Source organism: Anas acuta, chromosome 9, assembly GCF_963932015.1.
Source record: "Anas acuta chromosome 9, bAnaAcu1.1, whole genome shotgun sequence".
NCBI lineage: Eukaryota > Metazoa > Chordata > Aves > Anseriformes > Anatidae > Anas > Anas acuta.
The window spans coordinates 20,052,397-20,070,687 of NC_088987.1; the positions used below are offsets into that span (position 1 = coordinate 20,052,397).

The 18,291-nt window shown below is 41.6% G+C and overlaps 1 protein-coding gene across 4 annotated transcripts in view; it reads left to right on the top strand.

The window, feature by feature from the left end:
- Positions 1-18,291, top strand: part of PXYLP1 (2-phosphoxylose phosphatase 1) — a 70,421-nt gene that overhangs the window by 8,424 nt on the left and 43,706 nt on the right. The window contains exon 1 of one of the 4 annotated variants that reach the window (XM_068691736.1): positions 7,342-7,366. The exons of 1 other annotated variant lie outside the window; for it this stretch is intronic. The gene's annotated coding sequence lies outside the window, so the exon portion shown is untranslated. Of the gene's footprint in view, positions 1-7,341; positions 7,367-7,543; positions 7,694-18,291 lie in introns of those variants that run through there. 2 more of the 4 variants (XM_068691733.1, XM_068691737.1) reach the window with 2 other exon arrangements.

Genomic DNA, 18,291 nt, shown 5'->3' on the forward strand with positions numbered 1-18,291 from the left:
ATTTCCTTTTTTTTCTTTTCCTGGTTAAAAACAAACAAAAAAACACAGCAATATGGGACATAAATATTTACTATTTGTTCACTCCTGGGGTTGGTTTTAACAAGAAAATGACTTGGCACAGCCATTCCTTCTCACCTCTGGGTGAGGCCCCTCATGAGCAGCTGTGAATCCTATGAGTGAATAGGGTAATAGGGAAGTTGATAATGATAATTTCAATGCAGAGGGCTTTTTTTTTTTTTTTTTTTTTTCCTGGGTGGACTTCCCCAATTAGACCTTAAAGCTGGCAGTTTCCCTGTGAACTAAATGCAACGAAGAAATAACATAATATGCTTAAAATTCACCTAGCTTTGGGGATTAATTCTTTAGTTCTGCCTACCAGAAGTGTCAGAAATCTTCACCAGCAAGGTATTTGGGAGTTCCTCAGGCATGGGAAAGCACTCAGATACTTAAAAACAGTTTTTCTGGCATCTGGTCCCAACTCACCCAGCAGCAGAAAGCTAAAAGCCGTCACTCTGAATAACTTTACTGCTCACCACTTTGGCAAGTCGAGTCTGAATTTAACTAAAATCACATCTTGCAGCAGGAATATTTATGAACCAGGAAACCCTCCCGTGAGTGTGTAAGGGCAATTTCACATATATTCCCCTCCCAGCCCTTCCTTCTATCTCCATGTAAACAGCGTGTGGATGCGGCCACCCTGGTTGCCTAGGAAGCCGATGGCTGCTCCTAGGGGATCTGTTTAAAATTCCAATCCAGATTCTAGTCAGGTTTGTGAGACCCTGGGAATGGAGCTCTTGAAGTGGTGTGTGCTTTCCTTTTTTTTTTTTTTTTCTTCCCTTCTCGTGTTCCCCCCCCCCCACCCCCAGCCTCCAGCTCCTCTGGACTGAGAGAAGGCAGCTGTGCTGCTTTGCTAGACAGAGCAGCTGGACTTGGTTACCCACAGAACCAATTAAGTGCTGTAATAATGGCTTGCCTTATTCCAGAGAGACAGAAAGAGCTGTTTGGGATCAGAAATGACACTGGAGAGTAGTTGTGTATGTATGCAGTTATTTTAAGGGTTGTTTCTTGAGGCCTTTGCTTTATCTATGCACCTGCTGCCTTTTTGGGCATTTGTAGTTTCATCTGAGCTGTTTGAAATGCAAATAAAACCAATGATACATATTCAGATGATCTGAGACCTGTGTTCTGGAGGACTATTCTAAACTCTTTGTAGGGTTTCTTTTCAGAAGCTAATCCTGGTGGAAAATTACCAAATGGAGCTTTAAATAGGTGAAATGATGAGCCAACCAAATAGCAGATGTACCAGAGTGGCAGAGGTGAGTGCTGTCTCCGAGGCTGCTTCTGTCTCACAGCCCTACATTGCTGGTTACTAATCCATGAGGCAGAGCAGGGTGATTTAAGAGCAAGGTTTCTTAACATTTAATTTTGCTTTAAAGCTGTTCTGCAAGAAGTTGTCTGTCAAGTCTCATGATATGGGATATTCAAATTTAAGATAGGTATTCAGAATAACACTCAGGTAGAAATCTATTAAAAGAAAAACTGGTTATCATTGTAATCAATACTCATTAAAGAGATTTTAGATTATAGCAAAAACTAGAGTTTGTGTCACTTGTTTTTGCTCTCAAATGAGTGTAAGCTCTTATTTAAAACTACTTCAAAATGAATTATGATCGGGAGCTCTTTGATCTGAACTGATGTATGATGTGCCATAAGATATTATGCCAAAAACAAACAAACAAAAACCACCGAAAACCCTAGTTTCGGTGGCACTGAGTGAAACGAGATGTCATTCTCATGCTGTGTCTTTTGCTAACGTGTCAATGCTGAAACAATTTGGCTACAAAGAAGATTGCTGAACGTCTGCAAAGTGGAAACAGGTGTTTTGTTTTGGGAGGAGAAATCAGCAATGCATAATGCGTGTGTTTTCTTAATGTACTTACAGTCTATTTATATTGTGCACATTCTTCCATGAGTGTGGTCCCATGAGAACTTCCTCTTTTAAGAAGTTCAGCCCCACATACAAGTTGTGGTTTCTGCTGCTTGCAGAATTTTCTCCATTAAGAAATGTCAAGAAACTGTTTTCTTCAAAATATGACACCATGTTTTCACACTTAGCAAAAGCACAAATGAGATATTATGTGCAATATTGCCGTTTGGTAATATTTATCCCATGAGCACTAAAACTATCTCTGGTAGGTAGCTGACTGTATTGTTGTCAAGACTTGATTAAATGGTCAACGTTACTTTGACATGCCCTGACAACCTCTTGTGACCACATAGGGTCCTACTGAGATAAGATGCAAACCTGCTGGGACAAAATGCTTATATTTTAATCCCATGATTGGTATGTGCACAGCTGCTTGGCAGTGGGGAATAGAAAAGGAAGGAAGAGTAATGTAATGGGCCAAAATGACTGTTGAAGTTGTATTTGTTCAGAGGTCCTGATCTATTTTTGAAAATCCTGCAACTAAGTCATCTGGACTAAATCCACTTAGTCATTTGCTAGTATATGTTATGTATATGTTGATACTCCAGGAGGTTAGAGCCATGTGCAAACAGCAGACTTCCATTCACTCTGAAAAATAATAAAAAATGCTTTCGTTATGATGCTATCCAGAGGAAAGGAGAATATTGTCAAGTACAGCCAGATAAGGAATCTTCTGCTGTGTCTGTTTAACACCACCTAGAAACAATGTAGAATTTGCAATTATTATTTGAGGTTTAGTCAACCAGTTAAAGACTAGAAGAATAAATAATGCAATGCATGGTAATATTCCTAGTATGTACTGTAATTTCTGATTGCTTGATTACTGCTGAAACTGATGAGGCTGAGTGTGATGTTTTTATCAGGAAGTTAAGCCTGAGAGTAAGAGATGAAAACATTACATTTAACATGAGCACAATATACTGTCAAACGGCATGTTTGATTCCTGAATCAAGTGACCCCCTGCAGAGATAATTTACATGCTGTAAAGCCATATATGTAGAAATGCTGAGGAATAAGATAATAGGCAGTCTCTAAAGAAAACCAAAGCTGCTGTAATGCAATAGAGCAGTTACAGAAATGTGGGTGAGTCACTTTGGCACCGTATCCAGACCAATGGTTACGACATGATTAAAAGATTCCTAAAGATCTGATGAGACAGACTGAGGTAATTTAATGGGTAAGAATGCTGGCATCCCTGGGAGGTTATAGAAATAAAACGTCAAAATATACGTGAGTCATCAAGGCATTCAGAACTGTAAAACCAGGGATAAGTTTGTTCAGGCACGGGGTGGATATGTCACGTGGCACTTGGAATGATGCAGAAACACGCACAAAGAAACTGAAAAAGATGACATCAGATTTCAGATATGTGGTAGCAAAAAGCAGACATAAACAACTGTTTTCAAATGGGTTTCTTCCCAAACTGCCAACAGTTTCTTAAAATACTTAAGAGCAGTAGGAATGAGACACAAGGCATCTCAGTCTGTAATTAGCAAACTGAGAATTGTACTTCCTTAAAGAACTGGGTATTGTCAGAAGTGACCTTTTGCTAGATGGAGAGTAAGAACTTTGTAAAGTATTCAGGAATGTAGCTGAGAAATGCAGCCACAGCCATAGTCAAACAATGGAACTGAAGGAAAGATTTAGACTGCTGAAACTCTTGTGTTTGTTCTTTTTTTTTTTTTGAAGTCTAGAGCCTCAAACTACTACAGTGCAGAAGTTGAATTGAAATACCCTATTCAAATATGACTTCAGATAAAATATTCTCTCACAGTTCAAATGTACTGTAGCTTAGAAGTGGCAGAAACCCTCTTTTATGAGCAAAATTGACTGTAAACTTCTCTGTGGAGCGGAGGCATGCCTCTCTCTCTTCCCACTCACCTGCACTTCGGTGCTATCAGGATGAGACCAAAACTGAAGTTTTAATACGCTCTGCCTCTGGTAGATGTTACTGGCTGAATTCAGTCCTAGCAGATCTCTGAGTGAAGGTACCTTATGAAACATTATGGTAGAGGGCACAAACACAGGACACAAACTGAACTCCTATTACAATCACATGAATGTGAAAAGCAATAGCATGCCAGCAGTGTCTAGATGGGAAGAATGGGGATAGCTGTAGCAGGGAGGATTCTGGTTCCAAGAAGGAATGAAAGCTTTCTTGTTTTTTTTTTTTTGTTTTTTTTTTTAAAAGATTCTATCCCAACAAATTTAATATATGAGTGGTAATTTAATGATAGGTCAGAAATGCCCAGGGATGAATGAAGGCAGAGGTGATTAATGGTTTAAAAAAAAAAAAAAAGGCAAAACAACAAAACCAAACACAAGCTATAAAGCTCATAATCCTGTAAGACTTAAAGTATTTTGCTTTGAAACTTGTTGCTAGAACAACCAATGTTGGCATGTGAGGGACATTTTTTCTCCATTTCTTTCTGTCTTAGTTTACCTGGTTTCTGTATTAGAAATAAATACTGGATATTTATAAGCTCCATCTCAGGTTTCTTGCTAATCATTATCAAGGGGAACCACTAAACTGTGCCTGCATTGCAGACCTAAAGTGAGTGACACACAGAATGAAAGTTTAGGACAAGTACAATTGCTTGAATGATTTCTAAGAACAAGCCAACTTCCTGTTTGTGATTTTAATTAGATCAGTGCCATGAATCAGTCATTTCTCATTAAACTTTGTTATTTAATTTGCAGTGTTCTTTGCATCATGCCAGGAAACCTAAAACACAAATCTTGGATATGAGGTACATCAGAAAAAATTTCCGATCTGGTATGCTTTAAACACACAGTTACAGTAAAATGATTCTGAGATGAGTATCACTTATGCTTACGCTTTCCTTTTAAAATAGCATGAAATTCAGTGTTGCACTTTTAAAATGTCATTTATTTATATACTGCTAAAATTCGAGTGTACTGTGATCACCCTGTCTTAACGTGCTAAAATGTTATCTATGGAGGTATCTTTCTTAAGGACAGCTAAGATGATGAAGCTATAGGGACAGATTTCAAGCTGAGATGCAGCTATTAGTTTTCTCTTCATCTCTTCTTTTGGATATCCACTGAAAATCAGCGCTGTAATACAAAAAGTTTACTGGCGTAGCAATCCTCATGCTTATCTCCTCTTCTGAAGCCCTTGCTAGAAGACCGAAGAGGTATTTTTAAACAGAGTTCTTTGTGAATTCCATCTTGGGAAGAGGCTGGAAACACCTGTAATCAGTGTAAAAAAAAGCCTGATAATCCTATTTGGGGTGGGTGGGGAAGGGATGCTTTTTTTAACCTCTCAACAGACTTCCTTTTAATTTTTGTATGCATTGCTAAATTCTTTATATGCAGTGCATTGTTTGCAATTGTATTTGTATCTGTGGAAAAGGGGTCTGTTTTCCCATGCCTGTTTCTAATCCTTGTCTCTGGTGGTAACATGGACAAAAAGAGAAGCTCATGAAATAGAGAATAAGGGGACATGGGCCATAGGCAAACAAAATAGTTGGAATATACTTAATCCTGCAGTATTTTAGGAAAATTAGGATCAGGAGCTTTAAAATGTAAGTAAACCATAAAATTAGTACTGTCCCCTTAGATGATGGGACTGCATTTCACTGTGACCTATCCTCTGTAATTCAGGCTGTCAATTTACCTCTTGGGGTTGAGGTCAGAGAGTGCCACTGCCATGTTTTGACCACACACAGTCGTGGATGTTAGTGAGCTCGCAGTTTGTGTCCATACATGCTCACAGCTGCAGTTTGGTTAATGCACCTTTTTTTTTTTATTTGTTTGTTAATTCATAGTTAATTCACTCTACTGTAAGGGTGCCTTAAGATCTTTGCAAAAGAGCAAATTCTGATGATACGAAATACTATTTGCACTATTCAAAGATACGGATTTATAATAGTATGTATAGAGAAAGTAGATCCAGTAGACCAGAATACCAGGTGAAGTGATATGGCAGGACTGTGCATAACTCCAAGCCTACTCCAAAGATAGCAGTCGCAGTTGGTCTGTCCTGTGAGTATTCAATTTCTCCTCTACTTTAATCCTCATAAAATCAACGTGTACGGCATTTCTGCAGAGAAACTTTCAAGATTTTAGCAACTTTGAGTACATATAGTCTTTTATATAATAAATAACATAATATCTGGCAAAAGTAATTTGTTTTGTATATATAGACAACTGTATTTTATTCTCCAAAGCAAAAATGTTCTGTGAAGAAAATGAAATCTTTTTTTCGCAAGGAAAACAGATTGACAGTTTCTAGATTTCAAATCCTTTGTGAATTGCACTTTGTTCTGGGTGGTGGTGGAAATACATGTACAACTGTAGGGGCAAGCATTTGCTGTCATCATAAATCATTGTTTCCATATGGAGATGATTTTTCTGTAAAGCATGCACTCTGCTTTCTGGGTAAAGAAGGCCAAATTTCTTTGTGGTAATACTGGGCATTTTGCAATCCTGCAATGCCCTACAGTGATCTAGTGCATGGTAGTTGGAAATCTTATTGCTCTGCAGCTAGGGTCCTATGATTTCTCTTCTCCTCCGTGAAACAGTTTTGTTCAGATTGTTGGCACTTGTTTTATTCAAAAAAAAAAAAAAAAAAAAGCCATGATGATGGATTAGCTCTAAACTGGTGTGATGCTGCTGGCTGGAAAGAAGGCAGCTTCTGTGTATGTGCTGAGCAGCTGCTGGTTGGCAGGCCAGTGCTGTGCTGCTGTGCGGATCTGGGTATGGTTTATAAAGGGTGGCAGGAGGGAAAGGCTCGGGTCTTGTGGCTGTCCAGCTGCAGGTCAGTTTCTGCAACCCTGTGCAATCTGTTGGTCAAACCTCCCCGAATTCCTATGTCCTTTCCTAGAAAGCAGGAGGGTGGAGAACCTCAGCGCACAGCCAGCTGCAGTCACACCAGTGGCAGATGCACCAGTCCAGCTGGAAAAAACACGCCCAGTCTCCTTGGTAGGCACGTTGGCCGTAGGTGCACGGTGTCAAAGAGCAAATCTGGCGTGGTGCCTGTGTGGACAGGGCCGTGACCGCAGGTCACCGTGACCCAGGAGCGGAGGGCAGGCAGAGGAGCGGTGGGAAGCTGGCGGTGGTACCGGGGGCACTGGGCAGCGTGTGGCCCTCCTGCTCGCCGTGGGACACGACAAAAACCCACAGCAACGTGGTTCTGTGTGTATGTGTCAGGGGGAGCACGAAGGGGCTTGGGGCACTCCCTGCATCTCTACCATGCGTTTCAGAATCTGTGGTAGGGACGGATGAAAAATCGGTGTATGGGAGAGACGCTCAGCCTGTGGGACTACATGAGCACCCCTCCTGGCGGACAATCCGCGTCGGGGAGGGGGAAAGCCTGATGAGCCGGGAGCTGCCTTCGCCGGCAGTGAGCACCGGGTGAGTTCCGAGGAGCCTTCCCTCGCTCTCACTCGTCCATCTCCCTGCTGCCGGCCACACGGCTCTCCGCCGGCAGCAGCCATTTCGCCGCCTGCCTCGGGCCCGGCCGGGGGCGCCCCTCAGCGCCGGGCCTGGCGGAGCGGGGAGGGCCGGGCCGGGGGAGGGCCGGGGGCAGCCCCGCGGAGGGCGGTGCTCGGCGGAGCCGGGGCGCGGGGCGGGCTGCCCAGCCCCAGCCCCAGCCGTGGCGTGGCGGCGGGCAGCGGCCCCGGCCCCGGGACGAAGAGGAGGAGGAGGAGGAAGAAGACGGGGAGGCGGCAGCGCGGGCAGGTCAGGGGGAGGCTGCGGGACGGGGAGCACGGGCGGCTCCGCTGTGCCGGGGAGGGGAGGGGGGCGAGCAACTTGTGCGGGTTTCTCTCTCTCTCTCTCTCTTTTTTTTTTTCTTTCTTTCTTTCCCACGCTGGTTGTGTTCAGCGTGCTCGGCAGCGAGCCTTGCCCTCGGACGTGCCTTAGCCCCGGCTCGGCTGCTCCCGGGGGCAGCCCCCAGCCCCGGGGCACGGGCGGGCTCCGCGCGTTGTGCTCCCACACCGGGGGCTCCTCGGCCCTCCCGCTAAAAAAATCCGTGTCTGTGAAAGTGTTTTGTCGAAAATGATGGAAAGTCAGTGGCTCAGCGGCGTGCTCTGTAAATCCCGTGACCTGAATTGCTGGCCCGGTTGCTCCAGGTGAGGGCAGGGCAGGGCAGGAGGCTGGGAGCGCTGCCCCGCTCAGACTCGGTTGTGTCTGGCGCTGGGGCCTGCGGTGAGCATCTCATCGCCCTCAGCCCCTCCGTCTGCTCTGCTGCACGTTCCGCAAATACCCGTCTGGGTGCATGAAGAAACTCCGGAGTAAGAGGATCTGTCCCTGACTAACTGCAAAAGCTGTCACGTACAATAAGTTATTGTGCCAGTATTACGATAATAATGGGATATTAAACCAACGCGTTTTGGCAATAAGTCGCTGTAATGCTTATGCCCTGTTTTGACGTCTGTAGCAGGAGGATTTGCTCAGGCAGACTTTGTAGTGGGAGGGTGTGAGTGGGATGAAAGCAAAGCTGCTTAATTTTAATCTCCTCAGAAAGGTAACTAAAAGTAGCGCGCGCAGTTAAAGCACATATGTTCCTCTCACTAGTGGCTTTTAATTGTAGTCTTTTAAATATTTTATGTAAACTTAGCAGTGCTGAAACATGAATTTTTGTAAGATTCACTATGCACTAAAACAGCTCCCCCTGTTCAGCAGGAGCCTGCTCTCGTGAGGGGCTGACAGCAGTGGCCGTAAGGACCTTTGTGCAGTGGTCTCCAGCCTGCTTAGACTTTTTGCACTTAGTTATGTTGTTTCAGTTTTATAGTTATGACCTCGCCTTTCAGTAAGCACATTCTTATTTCTATCGTGCTTTTATTAGCTTAAAAAGTGGGCATCTTGGAATGAGCAAACACACAACCAGTGCTTCAAGGTGTGCAAGATTACCGACTCCCGTGAAGTTTGCTTTCTCCAGTGGCTTTGCACTAGGGGCTGTGTTCTTGCTACTTCTCCCTCGTGACCTCCTTAGACAAAGGAAACCATGAGCATCCTGTGAGATTTCTAATGTAGGTCTTTGTTCCTTTTCATAACCTCGTATGAGAGCTTTGAAATTAGGTTGACTTCTTTGGGATGCTTTTCTTGCTGAAGTTGCAGATTTTGTTGTTGTTCTTAAAAGGCTTTTTTTAATTTATAAAAGGCTTGTATCTTAAGTGTATCTGCATTTTATTGCTCAGTAGATGAATGACAGATTGATGTAGTACTAAGAGTGGCTTATATCTGGATTTATGTTCAGGTCTGGTTGCATATTCTCTTCCTCTTCCCAAGGTTTTTATTCTAATACAAAAAACACTTGCAGTTAGCATGCAAGAAACCTCCACTGTGAGATGCATGTTGCTGACAAACATGCATCACACAAGTATAGGAATGAAATGCTAAGCCACCTACTAACGTGTGCTTCATGATTTAGGTATGGTTTGACTTAGGGTTTATGTCAGGTGCTACAGAGGAGGTGATGGTGCCTTGGTTGTTCAAAAGGGTCAGGAGGAGCCTGGAAGCTCAGCTGTGTTGGCAGGGTCTCGACCAGCACAGAGAAGTGCTGCAAGACAGCAGCCTTGAAGGTGAGGAAGCATTTGTTTAAAGAGGATGTCAGTGGTTCAGTGGGGTTTGGTTCAAAAGTGTTTAGGCAGGAGGTTAGATTGGAACAGTAGCTGTCAGTAAGCGAGCAGTGCCTTGATTCGTGCTTAGAAGGTTGTATTTAGAAATAAGCTAGCTTGAGTTTGAAAATAAAAGCTTAAATTGTGTTGAAAAATGAGAAGGAATGATAAATGCCTGGGAGGAGGCTAGAAAAGTAAACTCCATACAGGATTTCTACTTGCATGATTTTTAGGTTTGTGGTAATTTAACTGGAATTGTACTAAAATAATGTTGTACAAAGATTGTGCTGTAAAACATACTTTGTCTTTTGAAATGATTTTCAGAACGCCTTCTATGATAAATGCAGAGTCTAGTATGGTATAAATTGCACAGAAGTATAAATGTAAGTGGAAACAGTTGATTGTAAAGCTCCGTATTGGATGATGATGGCTGAAGGTTTATGTAGGAACTTTCCAGAAAGATATCAGAAATGTGATACAGACTGTGACATGCTTCATGTTCTGTTAAATTCAGGCTGTGCTTTGATGAAATCTGAATGGAGTCCCGTTAAGCAGGCATTTGGTTTCGTAAATCATTCAGGGCAGGAAGTTTTTAATTTTTTAACAATAAAATTTCCTACTGAAAGATATATATGGGTTTTATATCTATACGGGAACATGTGAGCTTTGACCACATAGCTTGCTTTGTGGTATTGGGTGTTTTTTAGCATTCAAATTAAATGCACTTGTTTGTCTGGAAGGTACTGGGGGGGTCTCTGGTTACAGCTGGGTGAGATTTTCTCATTGTGAAGAAACAGAGTGGGAAAGGGTGCTGTTAGAATCACCATTTATGTATGATTTTTTTTAATCAGATAACGTCATTTTTAGTGTTCCCAGTCAATGCCTGAGTCATAAAATGTAATGGTTGGTCGTGAAGAGCCAAAAAAAAAAAAAAAAGCATTGTTGTATTGTGCAGTGCTATAATGAAATAGGAGCCTTTGTCAGGAGGGCTACAAAGGTGGGTGATAAATGTGTGATTATCACTGAATGGTGCTGATGGTAGGGAACAGTTTCAGAGCAAGATTGACAGGCTACTTCGTATTGATTAAAAAGAGATAAACTGGGCACTGAAAAGCTACAGAATTGGCGTATTTCTTGCACATAACAGATTTTTGGAAGCTGAAATAATTAGGCTTATTTTTTCTCGCTGCTTGATAAAGACTTGCTCAGAAATGCTGTTCAGATGTAGTATTCAGTAAGTGTTTTCCAGCTGTTTCATCTGTAGTTCTTATGACACCATCAAACTTTTCATGTGACAAGAATGAAGTCAGTTTCCCCCAGAAAGCTGTCAAATGATAAATGTCTTCCGTTGAGGGGAAAAAACAAAACACCGTAACTTTGACTCCACGTCCCCTATAATAAATTCCACACTTATGCAGTGGAATAAACTGTACTGTTTTTGTTGGTTGATACTCTGAAGTGATTTAAAAAAAAAAAGAGATCCTGTGAATATCACATGTATTACGTTGTCAAAGGTTACTTTAAAAGGACAAGCAATAGTGACACTCTACCTTTCCATATTTTTTTATGCTTTGTTCATCTTCCTCACATCTCTGGCTGTTGTGCTGGCTAGCTAATTGCTCTGGAGTTAGCACAGGCAGGCATTTCTGCCTGTGAAGACTTCAGGTTACCTTCGTGAGAAGCTTCTGATGGGCCAATACATTTTGAAATAAACTTCCTGGAGCTAAGCAACAAAAACGTTTGCAATCAGACTTCCAAATGAAATGCTGGGACATAACGTTTAACGCCAGCACTGTTTACCTAAATCTATTTTTATGTTTCCTTTTGAAGGAATAACCAGCCTGCCCACACCGTTGTGCGTACGTTGTCTCTAGCTGTAAGATGACGTGATCTCAGGGTTAATTTGTGCTGCTGCCATGAGGACTGGGGAAAGAACTGGTGTCCTGTCCCACCTTGCAAAGCAGCACGGCAGCGCTCCCAGGATGATGCCTGCGTTGTTCCTCATTCATCTGCTCAGCACCCAGGCGAGTTGGCAGTCGTATGGAGTGTTGTGGGGAAGAAGAGGAGCAGGAAATATTGAGTGTCCACTAATGCATGTCTGATAACCATTCTGGGGTTAGGTTGCAGGAAAATGACTAAATTGCTGAATAAAGTCCTAGTCCTTTTCTGTCAGTATGAGCTGAAACAGACCCAGGTTGAAACCAGGCCCGGTATAAGATCATCTGGAATGAAAAGAATAAGGAGAGACTTGGGAGCTCGGGTCTTATCCTAAGATCTGTCTAACTTGAGCGGCAGGGCAGATACGCAGAGGAAGGTACTTTCCTTCATACAAATATCATCTCAAATGTGGGGTAGGACGAATGAGACCTGGTGTGGCAACATAAACTGCTTCCTCCACTTAGGAGCTTCCCAATCTAAATCTCTTATCTGATCTATTTATTCAACCTGACCTCACTGGTTGATTGCAATTAGCATTGAGTGTATCCCCACAATGTTTTCTCTTAAAGCTGGGGCCAGGAAGAGGTTTCTGCAGCAGCTTACAAACCCTGCCAGGGGGAGGTGAATTTGTGTCCAGAGCGTTTGATGGTTTGTATTGGAAATGCACGCAGAGGGCAGCATTACAGTAGGCAGGAGAGTTGCTCAAACAATTGTAGCTGTGAACTATAAAATATTAACTAAAAAAAAATAAAATGGATAACAATTAAAGTATGTTAACTGCTTTGCCTCTGTGTGCTTTTTGGAGCTGTAGTGTTATCTGATCAGCCACTGGCTGTGATCTGTGTCTGATTACGATCTATGCTCATACAATTATGAGCATATGGTATACCACTTTAAAATTAAAAATCATTAAATTCTGGTGCTATTTTTTAAGACTTATTTAATTGTGTATGTTCTGGAATGGTTTTGCTGCCAATTAGGATTCAGTTCTGGCTTGGAGCCATCAAAATCGTAAGGTTTCTTTCAAGTTCTATAATAATGTTGAAAAAGAGTTGCTCGGCTTCCTTTAAGGAAGCACAAGCACTTCCTTTGTTTTTGTTTTTACTTTCCCTGCAGTTCAGCAAAGCAGAAGTGCGTGACCTATTGCTGGATGGGAAAAGGAATAGGCGTGTGGTGATGCTGCTGAAGAGGTTGACTAAGAGTTGGGCTTATGACAGGTTTTCTGAGGTATTAAAATTTTGTTAAGTGGTAGGACAGTGACTTAGTTTCCAAGCAAAAAGAGCTAGTCAAGGCCAGGTCAAAGCATGTATAGAGAAGTTTGCCTGAATGGAAGGATCTCTCCAACTAAGGTTTTAAATGGATCAAAGAAAAACAAAAAGTCAAGGACACCTCATCCTGGAAATATTTCATGCTCTCATATATTTGCTTTTGAAACAAGGAAACCGAATGAGACCTAATGGAAAACCAAAGTGAGGAAACTCAACTGTTCCTGAAAGGAATGTGCAAATGAGAGGAGAGATGTTAAGCTAGCAGGGGAATTGATGTAGTGTTTTAATTACTGATGATTTGGGTGAGCTATCAAGTCTGATTTGTACAAGGAGGAATGGTTTATGTTCCAAAGTTATTTAAATACTGTTTAATGCTTTTTCATTTGGCAGATTTGGTTTTAGACTGGATTATATAGATTTTTAACACAACAGCGAGGCTTCTCTGATTTGAAAGAAAGTAGCCCATGCTATATATCATGTTCAAAATGTAGCTTAAAATCTGCATCCTAAATGCAAAATCTTATCTATCTTTATGTTATTTGGTGCATTCTGAGCAATGTGGGAGATAGGGGTGGTTTTTCCTTTTGAATGAAGCGATCTTTCTCTGCCATCATTTTGGCAATCAAAAACGTGTAGATTCCTGAGAACTAGGGGTTTTGTGTGTTGTTGTTGTTTTCTTTTTGTTTGGTTGGTTTCTATTATTATTAATCATTTGGACAGGTTTGTAGCTGGCACAGCATAAAAATGGATAGTCCTGATAAGTTGAGGGAAAGAGGGTTTGGGAACAGAATGCAAGAGATTTTGGTTCTTTGAAGTGTTTAGAAAAGAAATGCAGATGGCAGCAGCATGTGTTTGTTTTAATGCCATTAATAGAGAACGTTTTTTTCCGTATGGTTTGATGCAAAGAATATGTTCTGAAAATCTTTTATCTATAGCAGCGAATCAGTCTGCTACAAATATGTTTCTTTATAAAGCCTGTCCTCAAAGCAGTGGTCAAAGGAAGACTAGTGTGGCTTGGAGAATGTGAATTTTTTTTTTACTGGTGTGCAGTTCCTCTGTGTAGCTGGAAAGAAAACAGTGTGTTTTCTGAATGTCTCTGATTTGCTGTGGAAGGGTATGTCATTAATGAGCTTTCTGTGATGCTTTTTCCTGTTATTTGGTAGGCATTGTTCTTTATTTTACCTGATAGGAGTGTAGCAAATCTGTATTTTGTGTTCATTATTATAACAAGCTAACATATACGTCCTATTTAGTTCAGTTGCGTTTTTTTCTATTCAAGTGCATAGGTGTTAAAGCCTAAGGGACTGTGCTTTTTTTTTCTCATGTTAGTAGAAATTGATAATACAGCCACTACAACTTAAAAAAAAAAAATAAAAAAAAAAAAAATGCAGCAGTGCAACTTGATTGTAAGGAGGGCATGTTTGGCTTTAGCCTGGTCTTTGTAAACTGTGAAGTAGAAATAAAAACGGTAGCAATCCTCTCCAGCGTGTTTTTGTCCCTGTGTTTTGGTGTCTGCCTTGGTAGAGGACTAGTTTAGAAATAAGGCCAGCAAGATAACATAGGTATGTTGTGTGGCATCATAGCATTTGTCCCTGTTTAAAGCTTGGGTCATACTTCGTGCTCGCAAGCAGTGACATAAGGACTGCCTTAAATAAAAATGTTTCGTTGACCACAAGAGTTTAAGTAATCTCTTGGGATCTGTTTCCAAATTTTGCACATACTTTTTTTTTTGTTTTGTTTTGTATTTTCAAATAACCAAGAAAAGAGAAATACTGTGCAAGAAGTGTTACATATGCCTTGGGTACAGGGACGTGCAGTATATATGAACCATGGTAGGTGGTCCCTGGAATATACACATACTGACAGGCTTGAGGTTGCCCAAAGCCAACTAGAGAGGGTGAAAAAGTAATCAGTCGGGTGGGACTTGGAAATACCTGGCTGTCCAGGTGTTGTAAAGGGACCAGACTGGAGGGAGCAGACCTGGGTTGCAGTGGTGCGAGACACAAGGGCCTCTGGAAGACAGCCCCGACGGGAAGAACTGCACGGCACCAAGTAAAAGCCAAGGGACTCCTCTGCACACCTGATGAAAAATGTGATCAGCATGACAGCTGGGGAGGGGCAGGCAGCAATCACTGGAGAAGTCAGTGCTTGGTCATCGTCCACGTGTGTGCATCTCTGCTGAAGGAGCTCCCAGGGGTGCCGTGTCCCCCCTACCTGCCTGCTCCCCTTCGTGTGGAGCTCCACAGCGAAATCCTGCTGGCTCTCAGTGCCCTGGAAGGAGGTGGGAGGGCTGAACATCAGGGACTAACACGAGTAACTAAAAGTACTCATGGAAAATGGGAAAATAAATGAGCTGGCAAGCGTGAATTTTGATGGTGATCATTGCTTCATCCTGTGATCTATGCAGATGTCTGAATCTGGCACAAAGTAAGGAGACATAAAGGAGCCTACAGACAGAAACACTTACAGAATGTGTAATGCACTCTACAAGCAATCCTGTTTTTCTCATTTGTTTACTGCCAGAGCTAATTTAGACTCTAATAAGTTCCTCCAGGCATGTGCACGTCATCTCTGTGTCACGGCTGATGGGAGCAAGCAATGTTCTTTATAGAGAGAGTAGCAAAGCTGGTAGGAGGAAAAGCCCCTGCTGTCAGTATGCTGCTAGGGCCAGGGCACGGAGGCAGCTGTCTCTGTGTTGGGTTGTTACAAGGGGAAGTGGTCTGGAAAGAGGGGAAAGGAGACTAAAATATGTATACATACGTATATTTTGTGGGAAGAACATGTAGAGATGACATCTCAATTGCAGCTCTTCAGAACTTCTTTGATATATTTACTGAGCATTTTAGGAATAGCAGAGAGATCGGAGAAGGAAAAGATAGTATTGTTGCACTCTACTTCCCTTCATCTTTATGTTAGCTCGTGTTTATTTGCTTTCTCTTCATAATAGTGCTAGTGATTGCGCAGAAGTAATTGCAGTGCTGATATTCTTTAATGACCACGTGTCAGAAATGATTGTGTTAGGTCTTACAAAACACTTTCAGTGTTCAAGTGTTTTAAGGTGCAATTTTGAAGCATTGCTGAATAGAAGGGATGTATTTACAAGTCATGCAGATCACATTTCTTCAAAAATGCCTTGTTTGGATTGTCAAAGGCAAAAGTGATCCCTACAAGGGATCTACTACTTTTAGTAGTGATCCCTTGTAGGATGGGTAGTGGTCAGAGTACAGGGGAGGTAAATGAATATATCTAAACTGTTCTGTGGAAGTGTGAAAAAGATAAAAGAATCAAATACTTAATCATCTTTTCGTGCTCTTTAACAGTTCCCACACATTTTTCAGTTTAACTTTGTTCAAGAAAACGTGGGCATGATTTCATCAGAAAGCTGATAGAAGTCAGCCTCCAGAAACAAGGAGATCCCTGTCTGCAAAATAAGTCAACCTCCAGTGCTGGGAAACCCATAAAAGATAGTTGTTCTAAGAGAACATTACGTTAGCTGCAACATTCATGTGCTAAACAGAACTTGAATGTAGAAGTCTCTGCATGGCTGTGTTTATATTCAGTTTTAAAATTTTCATCAACTTGGAGGTTCAAGTTTAAATAAAACAAATGAATTCTAAAGGACTTGGACCATCAGAAATTAAATGCGAAGTTAAGCTATACGGAAAACTTGTTCTGCTTGCACCTGTAGGGAACTCACGCTGGTGATTTGAGTAGGACAGAACTGAAAGGCTGGAAACCACCCTTTCAAGGATGTACTCTGGCTGTAACCCAAAAACTGCATTCCCAGAATTTGTGGCAGAAAACTGTGTGACAGTCCTGCTCCAGTCTGAAAGTTTTGAGACAGGTTTGGAGATGCTGTATAAGATGTTCATTGTTACCTGCTTGTGTACCTTGGGGTTTAAAAGCTAAGATTTGAGAGTCCAGTGGACCTTTTGTTTTGAGACCAGGGGATTATCTACAAGGTGTAATCAAATTGCAGTACGAGCAGTAGTCCCTTCATCACTTTGAATGCAAAGCAACTCTTCTCGATTATAAAATCCAGTGGCATACAGGGTGTCTTTGAAGTCTGTGACTTTTTTTTCTTTGACATAAACAGCTTTTGGGAATATGCTTTTCTGTCTAACAAACTACCCTTTAGGCTGGCATTGTACCAATGATGAGTTAGTTATGTTTATGTGGTTCCGTGGCTTCATAAAAATATTAAGATACTTCATGATAAATGCTTCTGTGGGAACCAGAACTGCTGAAACCTGCCTGCCTACAGCTTGATGTCTCCTGTTGCTCCATCACTAGTTGGGATATTGTGACACCATGTCTGGTGAACTTTCTGAAACTTGCAACAAAAATTAGTTTTATGTCTCTTTCACTTCTTAGCCAGTCCTGTTACAGCATCTTTTTTTCTCTCCTAATCCAGCTTTTTTTTTTTTTTTTTTTTTTTAATATAACCTGAGTATTCTATTGAAAAACAAAACAAAACCTTGGTATTTGAAGTTGATATTGGTTCAACCTGAATGTTTGGCTCTCAAAGTTACTGGCTAAGTGGTGGTTATTTCGAAGGGGAAGAATGTGCAGTGTAGGAAATCAGCCAAAAAAATATATACTTTTTTTCTTTAAAGAAAGAAATCTGTTCTATTTTCTTCCCACTTTTTCATCATGCATCCCACTCCCCAGCCCCGTTTCTTTCTTCCAGCCCCAACTGCAAGGAATGGAGAATCCAGCCATATATATATGGTGAATATATATGAATACGGACATATATATGGTGAATAACCACATATATATATGGTGAGTGGTATATATATGGTGAATAACTTTGTTCTCAGCCCCAGCTCTGCCAACGGGTTTACCCTGAAACAGAAAACCCTGAGGGAGAAGGTTTTGAGGAGCGGCTTTGGGGTGACTTTAGACAGACAAAAGATCACATTCATATAGGAGCATATGGAGCAGTCTCTTCATCTTAATGAAACCTACAGGTTCTTTTTGACGTGAGACAGCCTGGGGTTTCCTGAGATATTTCTTTATGGTGATGATGGATTGTTGTCTTTAAGTTACTTATTGTTCCATCCTTCCTTCTCTCCTTCCCTACTTTTCCACTTTTTTAATGCTTAAAACACAGTAGCCAAATTATTTTTTCTAAACAAATTTGTGCACAAAGATAACTGTATCTCTCATTAACCAGTTAAAGTGATTTCTTCCCCTCAGAAAAGCATCGTTCTTCTGCCTTTCCCTCACCCCTCAAGCTTTCCCTCTAACTCGTTAATACCAGTTGAACCACTGGGAGAGAGGCCCTTGAAGCAGTATTTTCAGCCTCATCAAACATAGTTATTGTGGCAGTCCCAGCTTCCTTCAGTCTTTCAACCTTTGGAGCTGAGCAGTGGAAGTAGTGTATCACACCTAGGATTTTGGAGATTTGAAATCTCGATTCCTTGGGCTGACCTACCACCTGCTTCTTGTTTTCAGATGCTTGCTACTGCTCTGTTAGTTCTAAATCTCTTCCAGCTGAGCTTTTAGA